The sequence below is a fragment of the Rosa rugosa genome, chromosome 3 (genome assembly GCF_958449725.1).
Source record: "Rosa rugosa chromosome 3, drRosRugo1.1, whole genome shotgun sequence".
NCBI lineage: Eukaryota > Viridiplantae > Streptophyta > Magnoliopsida > Rosales > Rosaceae > Rosa > Rosa rugosa.
The window spans coordinates 5,131,379-5,141,986 of record NC_084822.1 but is presented as its reverse complement, the minus strand read 5'-3'; positions in this window follow the sequence as shown (position 1 = coordinate 5,141,986).

The following is a 10,608-nucleotide window of genomic DNA, read 5'->3' as shown; positions in this document are numbered from 1 at the left end:
GGGCAGCCTTGGGCTGCTCTCACTCTCCTCTCCTATCCTCCATTGTTCCTCCATTCTTTTTATTTTATTTTGGAGATTTCAAGAACTACTCACACAAAGCTTCAAGGATCTATCAAGGGGCTCAATCTCCACAAGATTCAAGATTTGGGTATTTTGTGGGGTTGTAATTCAAGACTAGTCATGCTAGCTTCATAGCTATTTGTGACTATCCTTGTTTTCTCCTACATTTCTCTACTCTTTGCTATTTGAATTTTGTAATTTTGATGTTCATGAATATGGGTTGTGAGTAGTCACTTTTGGGAGCTAGGGTTTCTAACTCTAGCTCAATTTTGATGTAATGGACATATTTTTCAAGTGATAAATAATGTATTTTCTTATGGGTGCACTCTAATTACTATATCAATTGATTCTTGATGCATAATTTTTAGGGAATTGACCACTCTCTTTGTTATGTTTTGAGATTTGTGTTGTGTGATACAATTGGTAGTTCTTTTGTTCACTAGCTTCATGTAATTATAGTGTTGTGTCAAGTAGTTGCTTAATCGAGAATTAATGATTGCCTAGATTCCTATTTTCTTGTGCCCTTCGCCTTTAATCCTAGATGTTGTGGCCCTAACAAGGCATAATGATTAGGGTTAGAGAGTTCATTCTTGCCTTAGTCGGAAGAATGGATACCAAATGAGAGAAATTGACTTAGTGGCCCTAACCGGCATTAGGTAAAGAACTAAGTAATTGTGAGGGTGATTTTGTGACTTTGACTTTTGCAGCAAGACCCTCCTAGTTGTGCGAGACTAGGCCCAAAGTCGTTCAATGGTTGTCCCAAGAACAACTTCGTTGTGACCTATAAAGCGTAACAGCAGCTATTTGGCTTGACGATAACGGCAGCTACTTAGCTTGATGATAACAGCGGCTACTTAGCTTGATGATTACAGCAGCTACTTAGCTTGATTTAAACTTGAGTTTATAGGAACAGGACTCATAGGCAAGAAAGGTGTGGGAGCTGGAGGCATGAGAGTTTAGCAGAGAGAGAGAGTTCCGGCAACAACATCATTCTGGGTTTCGGGTTAAAGCTATTTGAATGTTGGTGGCTAGATTATCAGAGATGAAGCTTGATCTCTTGCTTGTATTTCTGGGCTGTTGTGGCTTGGTTTTCTACGGCAACAAACCCGCCCTTTATAGCGGCGATCGAGAGGAAGGGTTTGCACCAAGGACCAGAGGCTGTGAAAGGGTATTCTTGATTTTGGTGGGATCATTCTAAGGCCTTCAGCTCTTGTTTTCCCTATGAAATCAAAAGAGTGAAAACCTGCTTTGGTCATGTGGGTAAAGACCGGTGGTGCAGGTACAGGGTGGCGATGGAAATCCCAGATTTCACGCTGCCGTGATTTCTGAGAGGCCATAATCCCTTGATTTGTGGTATTGTAAACTGTGATCGCAAATGCCTAAGTATTATCGGAAATTGGGGCAGGATTTTGGAAGATGAGAATTGGTGAGCTTTTGTATAGACTTGGAGTTCTTACCCGAAAAGGATGGAGCTGTAATCCCAGCAGCAATTTAACGGAACCATATTCCTAATCTGGAGAAGGCAACTCCGATCCTCTTTTGGGCCACGGGTCCTAATGTAGTGGATTTTGGGTAAGACTCCTAGTGGGCTCTAAGTCTTGTTGGGCTTGCTTTCATCTCTCTACTAGCCCACGTTAAGATATTGGCCCTCGAAGCGTGAATTTTGGTTCCCAAGTCCAAAATTACCGGTGGGCCTTATCGTATCGATGGGCCTCGCATGATCCGTTACCTTCCACACCATATCCCGCCGTATGAGCCCCAAACGTAGCTTGGGCCTACGTGTATCGCGTGATAAATAAGCATGTTGGTCGATTTAGAAATCCTTGTCGATCGTTTGAATGTTTAGGCATCTCGTATCGCTTGTTGAATAAAGAATTCTTTTACCGAAGAATGGGCTTGCTTGAAGATCCAATGAGGTTGATGACTCGTTCCTTTTGCCTGTCACTTAGTCAAATTCGAACTTGTGGAAATTTGGGTATCAACATTAGCCCCCTTGATTTTGTAGCTCGTGTGACCATGTTACGGGCTACATAATCAAAAATTTGGAGACTTACCGAGTGATTGCATGTAATCCTCCTCTTTTTTTTTTTTTTTTTGTATCTACCCCCGTATCTTATTGATACGATTCATGACTTATTAGGCTCCCCACGTGGCGGTAGACCTTCACCGTCATTGGACTCCTAGTTAGAAAAGAAGAGTCCTATTTTTTAGCTACTTTTCCCTCTAGGAAAACAGCATTGGCGTGCAAGTCGTTTCCGTTTCTCCTCGTTTTCTCCCATGTTTTGATTTGAACGAGGCGCTTTTCTCCAGGAGTCAGTTTCTTGGTCCAAGGAAAGAACCTCATCTTCTTTTAAGTCTAATTGGCTTGAGAGAATCCATTCCTGCTCCCTTATTCTCTCAAGGAACAGAGCGAGCGCACCGCACTCACTAAGTAAACGATCTGCGATTTTTCTTCTACGTTTGGTAAGCCTATCAGATTGCATCCTCTTTTGCTTGACCGTCTTCATCCTTTGCTATCTTCGTCTCTTCTTTTCTTTCTTCTGTTTCAAAACCCGCCGTTGCCGTGATCTCACATTTGGCCAATGCGATACCAGGTTACAGGTGCGATTGCCTATTGCTGGTGTGATGTCGTCTATTCGCTGCCGTGATTGATTCATCGGATATTGCATGTTCCATCCTGGTGTTATTCATTCTGCCATCTCGATCGCTTTCGGCTATATTCATCTGCCGTTTCGATTGATGTCGGGATCATATTGTGCTTGACCTGTTATTGATCGGTGAATATTCCTTCCCACTTCGCATCCCAACTTGTTTCTATATTTATACATATATATATATATATTTTTTTGGTTTGGCTTGGCCGCATGCACCCAATAGCCTTGGTTTCGATTAGTCTCCTGCCTGATGTAAGAATATATTGATTCAGTATAAGTAACTTGGTCTTTTATGCGTGGAGGATTCCCCTTTCTTTTTTTTGCTGCCGTGTTTGCCCTTAAACACGACGGGGCTTGTTGTTAGTTTGCCTGTTTCATCCTATGAGATGCGCTTATTAGCTTGGTTGGGTCTTTTTTTTTTTTTTTATCTTTTAGCTTAGCCCTTTGCTTGGTGTGTGATTATGAATTGGCTTAGCATGGAGTGGCTTGTTTTGTTGTTTTTTTTTTTTGCGTTATGCTCATTATGCGTGGAGTCTTGCAATGGAGCGTGCTGTGGCCTGGTATTGCATAATTTAGTTTATTATATAGATTGTACCTGTTAGCTTGGATTGAATGCATTGGCTTTGCGTCTTTCATTTTATTTTTTTTTACTTGGCCTCCTACTTGACATGTTATAGTCAGTTGATTCCAAACCGATTACTTGCGAATAGCATGCCGTGATTCGATGGCCTATACTTTCTTTCTCTTGTTAAGAAACACCTTGTCACATGCGCAGGTCCCTGTATTAATCTCATCATGGCTCCCGAGGTGTGTAGTTTAGTTGATCACCATTTCGTGCTTGAGGATGGTCTTAAGAAGGATTTTAGAGGCAATTATGAAACTTCCAGAGACGTCAGTCTTGAGCAGATTTCAAGGCTACTGATTGAGAGAGGGGATTATCCGGCTGTTCCCATAAACTTTGAGTATCCCTGTGGTTTAGTTACGGGATGGCCACAATGGGTTGACTATGAAGTAGGAGATGAGGCTGCGAGAATCAGACTTTCAGAAGCTGCTGTTCTTTCTTCCGTATTCATCTCTGCCCGTTGTGATATCAACAGGGATGTAGAGTCTCTCCGTCATGTAGTTCGAAGGTGGAATCCTCATACGCATACCTTTGTTTGCGAGTGGGGAGAGTTTACCCCTACCTTGGAGGATGTCTTGAACATTATGAGGCTTCCCATTACTGGTTCCGTCAACCCTCTTGGCTTTGATTTTGACTCAGAGAAGTTGCAAGTTCTTATAGAAGGGGCTTCCAGTATTAAAGGAAGTAAGCGCCGTTTCTCGAATTGGGTGAAGCATTTTTGGGGTGTTACCGAAAATGGGGTATTTGTCCCAGGTAAAGGCTTTGATTCTGGCTGCCGTCTGGAAGCGATGCTATCCCTGTGGCTGACGAAGTTTGTCTTTATTGAGTTCTCTTATGAGTATGTTGAAGAGCGCTTATTTCCCTTGGCAATTGCAATAGCATCCGGCAGTAGGTTTCCTCTGGGACCAATGTTCCTTGGTCACGTTTATCGTATGCTTGACCATATTGTTGCTGACGAATTGGAGAGCGTTGGTCGGTGTGGAGTCACTACATTGGTTTCTACCACCTTTCTGCAGGTATTCATCTGGGAACGGTTTAAAGGATTAAAGATGGAGCCTCTGACCATGAGTCTTTCTTTGGAATTGTATAATAATGACAAGGAAGGCAGCAAGCGAGCACAGACTGAGTATTTGCCGCCGGTACTTCCTCTGCTGTGCCGTTGGTTCAAAAGGAGACAAGACAAGATTGTGTTTGCTCCGAGCATGTTAGATAACGTGAATAATTTCATCTGGCAGCCCTATCTCCAGCCTTCTGAGTTTGAGACTTTTTCGTTTTCTGGTAAAGAAGAGCAGTGTACTACAGCTCTAGGTCGGGTTGAACTGTACATGACTGTTTGCCCAAACTTCATTCCGTCCATCAGTGAGGATAAGGAAGACTTGGATATCTTCCCTGTTGTTTATTCTCCTGACAGAGTGATGCGGCAACTTGGCTGCCTTCAAGACATTCCCTCACCTCCACCTCGCTCTCTTAACTCTAAGATCACAAGCTTTTCTCATATGGAGCGCAGATGCGTACTTGACTTTTCTGGCAGAATTGCGGACTTCCCATCTCAGCTGCCAGGGAATGCCTCGAATGCTAACGCCTCCCCTGCTTATAGTTGTTATTGGAGGGGAGTGTTGTGCCGGTTCAGGCTTTTTGTGGAAGCCGGTGGTCCTCAGCTACAGTTGGGACCTATTACCAGCAGCAGATTGGCTAGCCCCAAGGCCGTACTGACTTATGCCAAAAAGCATAACCTTACGTATACCGAAGTGTACAGTGATGGCACCAGAAAGGTTGTCGGCTATTTGAAGGGCTTTGAAGCTAAGAGGGTAAAGGGAGAGGGAAAGAAGTGCGATAAGAAAATAGGTGATAAAGGTGATGCAAGGGAGCATGACACTCAGAAGCCTGTTCGGCGTTTCAAGCCCAAGGTGGATTTTGACAAGTTTATGCATACGACCCAACACGGAGTCAAACTGATGATCCCCCCAAGCATACCGCTTCAAAAGAACAAGGAGGTCAAGAAGAAAAGGTCTTCAACACCCCGAGCAGGTGGTACTTCCCAAACAAAGCAAGCGAATGCTACCAATTTCGAAGTGAAGAAAAGGGTGAAGAGGGAGGTCAGTGCAGATTTTGATGTCCCTCTTCGTCGAAGCAACCGTGTGAAATCCAAGAGTTCTCCTTTGCCTCGTGGTCCTCCAGCTTATCTTGAGTTATCTGATTCTGATCATGGAGGGGGTTCTCAAGGGGGTCCAGCTGATTCTTCTAAAGAGGATCATGCTACTCCTTCAAAAGGGGCTTCTGATCATCCGCCTGAAGTGCTTCCCATGGTTAGCCAAGATGGTGACAACCAGGTTGTTTCTTTTTCTTCCTTTCCCCTCTTTTTTTTTTTTGACAACTTCTCCCTTATTATTATTATTATATATATATATATAGATATATATATATATTTTTTTGGAGCTAAAATTGCTTCTTTTCTGTAGGTTATCGAAGATGGAGGCATGAGTGACGGTGATAAGGCCGTCACAGATGATGGCACGAGCGATGGTGACAAGATGACCGAAGATGAAGGCATGAGTGATGGTGACAAGGTGGCCGAAGATGAAGGCATGAGTGATGATGACAAGATGACCGAAGATGAAGGCATGAGTGATGGTGACAAGGTGGCCGAAGATGAAGGCACGAGTGATAAGCAAGTGCGCAACATCCCCCTTTTGCTCATCTATCGCTCCCCTCCTCTTTTTTTTATTGCCAAGACTGTCTTCTCTCTTCTCTTTTTTTTTTTTTTTTGATGATGTTGCTTTCCCGCAGGCTTTGGAAAACGACAGTGTGAGCAATGATAATCAGGTATGTCCCAGTTATTTCTTTTCCTCTTTATTGTATTTGTCACACGCATGGAGATTCTTTGGCTCACAAAGTACATTCTTCTTAGGTTGATGCAGGATTTGAGCCTTTGCAACATATTCCGGGTGAGAGCGAGGATAATGATCAGGTAGCTCGTTTACTTAAAACTGAAAGCTTGGATTGAAATTTTTTTTTTTTTTGCCTTTCGCCTGCCTGCTGCCACTTTCATGCATGTTCATTGAATCTTTGGCTTAAGATAATAGTATGAAAGAGTAGATAAATGTGTAATGCAGACATGGAGATTGGATGATTAAATGAGTTTATGTGCGTGTATCCGTATTGTAGTATGAGTGTATTTACTGAAAAAAGGGTATTTAAAAGGAATGAAATACTCGGTGATTCCAAATCGCCATGTATTTTGCTATTGTAAAAGTATCGTGTTTGTTTGCTAGATTATTCATGAAATAAGGAGATTATGCAGTCACATAATTAACAGTGGTAAAACTAAATGAAACATAATATACGAGTTGATAACGTGTGTATTAGTTATATGAAGTGTGTGTCATGTAGTGCAGTAAGCATGACTTTTATGTTAAGAATGATGATAAAATGCCTGCAGCTTTTGTGTGGAAAATGACATAAGAGTGATGAGAAGAGTAGGAGAAAAGTATAATTTAAAGATCAGAGAAGTTATTTGCTGCCAGCAACAGCAGTAAGAGTAGTATTCACGAGAAAGTAAAAGTGTGGTATGAAGAGTCATGAGTATTAAATAAATTTGCAAGTAGGATGAGTAAGTTTTTTAGGTAGAACACTGCATAAGTAATAAAATAGAACAGAAAGAGAGCAAAATTGGAATGAGATGCACCTTTTGCTATGATTCTGATTATTTGCTTGTAGTGACAGGTCGGGAGATCACTTATGGTAGGTTTTTTTTTATAATCATGCAGCATGATACTGAAGCGTTTATGTTCTTTTTTTTTTTTTTTTTCAGTCGCTGTAGTTAGTAATGATACTGCTTTGATACTGCTGCTGTTACATGAGTTTTGCCCCTTTGATGATGTGAAATGTGAAAGGCGTGTAATATTTTGCAGAATCAGATATTTTTCTTTTCTTACGACTTCCCCCCCCCTTTTTTTTTTTTAGGAGCAGGGGCATCCTTCAGAAGTTGATAAGAGTACTGACGGGGTTGGTCATGACACGGCGGTACACGCCTTAGTTGAGTCTGATAAGCACATTCCAGGGATTGATAAGGTGACTGTTATCCACGCTCAAAGCCTTGGCCCAAGCTTGCCTGCCAAAGGGTCAACTAGTGAGTGGGCGACCCATATGGACAATTTCATGGTTCGATTTGCTTCTAAAGAGGAGTCCGCTTTAAGCATGGCTGATGTTACACCAGTGTTGAGCGGAGACATCGCTGTTTTTGCTGGTATGCAAATTCCTTCAGAGTTGGTGAGCCCCTTGACTAGATTTGCTGAGAGATATAGCGGTGGAGACATCTTTAGTTTGATTGATCGAGATTACACTTCAAGGAAGAAGTGTGAGTTGATTAAGGAACTTGGCATGATGTTGTTCAGCATGGAAGTTTGCCAGATAAAAGATGGAGAAGTATTCCTCATTTGGAGAGACACCTGTCGTGATTTCGTGGGGGCAGGTCTTAACATTGGCTTCCTGTTAGATTCCTTAAAACAAGGTGCAAAGAATTTCTTTGGTTACATGATGAGGTCTGAAGGATCAGAGAACCAGTATGTTAAAGTTCAAGGCCTGCAGGAGATGGTTTCGCAAACCAAGAAGGAGCTTGCACGTCTTGAGGGAGAGTTGCGTAAGGCTCAAGATGATCTGAGTTCCAGTCTGCGTGACATTTCTGTTCCTGCCATGGAGTGCGTACTAGAATCTTCTTGGAAGGATGGCAGTTGCTTTTCTTATTATTTGTATTAGGATCTGGGTTTATGCTGTTTGTGAAATATGAACGCAACTTTTGCTTTTAGTCGAGCGTTCGAGTATGAAGCTCACTTAGTAGGACTAAACTTTTGCAGCATGTATGGATGCTTATCCTTATTTATCGTCTTGGTTTGCATGTTCTTCGCTTGTTACCCTCTTTTTTTTTTTGAGAAGGTTGGAGCTAAATGAGTAGCACTTCGTTTACTGCCGGAATCGCCTTACTGCTGGGATTCCAGGCTAGCGTTGACCCCTCCTTTCTTTTAGGCTCATGCTAGCCCCCTTGTATAGATTCACGAAGCCTTCAATTAGAGTATCTTAGTTTTGGCAAACAAGGTAAGGCAATATATTTGGAAACACCCCTTCATTTCTCATTGCAAGCTTCTTAATACAAATTTAGGCATCATCGCCATGGTGACGTGCCTTACAAAAGCTTCTACCAAAACAGAAGATGTGCCTTGCAAGTGATTACAGAGGTTGATAGAGGCATATATATATTTTTTTTTTGAAAGGAAACTAGACTATAAGATAGAGACCTTCGTGTATTAAGGTCTAGCAGTAGTAAGGCTTGAGCCATTTGCCATTGATAGGATCGGTCAGCCTACCGCTGTTGGTATGAATGAGGCGATAATAACCGCTGCTGTGAGACTCCTTAACGACAAATGGTCCTTCCCACTGAGCTGCAAATTTAGAAGGGCCAGGCATCTGTCTTCTTACCCAGTCAACGGTTCTAAGAACTAAGTCTCCTTCTTTGAAGCTTCTCTCCTTGACTGTTCTATTGTAAGCTTTAGTCACCCTTTGTCGATATGCTTCTGCCCTTGCTTCTGCTTGTCTTCGCCTTTCATCTGCAGCTTCAAGGTCCATTGTTCTCCACTTAGTACAGGACTCATCATCCCACTCCAGATCATTAACAGCTAACACTCTAGCCGTCGGGATCATGAGCTCCACTGGTAAGACTGCCTCGGATCCATAGACTAGAGAATATGGGGAAAACCCAGTAGCACTCCTAGGTGAAGTACGATAAGCCCATAAGGCATCCGGTAGATGAGTGCTCCATCCTCCCTTGTATTCATGTACCATCTTACTTAGGATCCTGACGAGCGTCTTGTTTGTAGCTTCAGCTTGGCCGTTTCCTTGAGGATAATAAGGTGTTGACCTTCTGTGCTTGATTCCATATCCCTTGAGTGTCTTGCCTACTTCTTGATTGACAAAGGGTGTTCCATTGTCAGACACAATTTTGTAAGGAATACCAAATCTGCAAACAATGTTCTCCCTTATGAAGTTCGAAATAGCAGCTCCCGTGGCCTTACGAAGTGGAACTGCCTCTACCCACTTGGTGAAAGACTCAGTTGCTGTGAGAATCCATATGAAGCCCCCAGAAGGTGGGTGAATGGTTCCTACTAAGTCCAACCACCAAGTGTGAAATGGCCAAGGTGTTTTCATGTCTTGTAACAATGTTGAGGGCTTGTGACTCAAGTTTCCATGTGCTTGGCATGTGTGACACTTCTTGACCGTGTTATAGGCATCCTCACGCATGTTGGGCCAGTAATATCCCAAGTCTAATAGCTGCCGGTAAAGTTTCTTTCTTCCTTGATGCTCCCCACATTCCCCAGCATGTACTTCTTGTAGAACCTGTTGATATTCAGTAGCTCCGAGGCATCTTAATGGCTCACCATTGAATCCTTTTCTATACAGCATGCTTCCATCCACAAAATACCTTTTCACCGTCTTCTTGACCTTGTATGCGTGCTTACGGTCTTCCGGCAGCGTTTCACTTATGAGGTATTCCAAGTATGGTGACCTCCAGTCTTCAGTAATTGCTGCTGTGAATCCTTCCTGCTCTGACAAAGTTGGGGAGCACTTAGAACATGAGAGTTGCGTATCTGCTGCTTGTTTCTTCATGTTTGGCCAATAATAACCCCTACGTTGCAGTCTCCGGTATAAGCTGACCACCTGCTCAACCCCACAAATGGCCTCATGTACTTCTTGCAATCTCCTTCGAGCTTCTTCTTCATCTACACAGCGGGCTAAAACTCCTCCAGGAAGACGCTTGTATAATTCCCCAAATATCAGACTATAATCTCCCAGCGTTCTGAGTCTATCTTCTTTGTCCAACTGAGCCATCTCGTCCTTGACACATTCCCGCCAGTCTTTCTCACTTGACGGGCTTGAGAAAATCATAGCTTCTACACATGGCTTGTTATTTTGGATTACAGTGATGTTGGGTTGCTCCCTTGTGAATGAAAGCTTGGAACCAAGGGTAGCCAAAGCGTCTGCATATCTGTTAGTGCTGCCGGGAATGTGCTCCAGAGTTATCTGCTCAAACTTCTTGATTAACTTTTCTGCCAAAGTTCTATAGGGTGCCAAGGTTACTTCTTTCACCGCAAAATCTCCCTTTAATTGGCTGATGACTAGGTTTGAATCCCCGATCACTCTGATTTTCTTGACCTTCAATTCATGTGCAGTTGCAAGCCCAGCAATAAAAGCTTCATATTCTGCCACATTATTAGTGCAGGA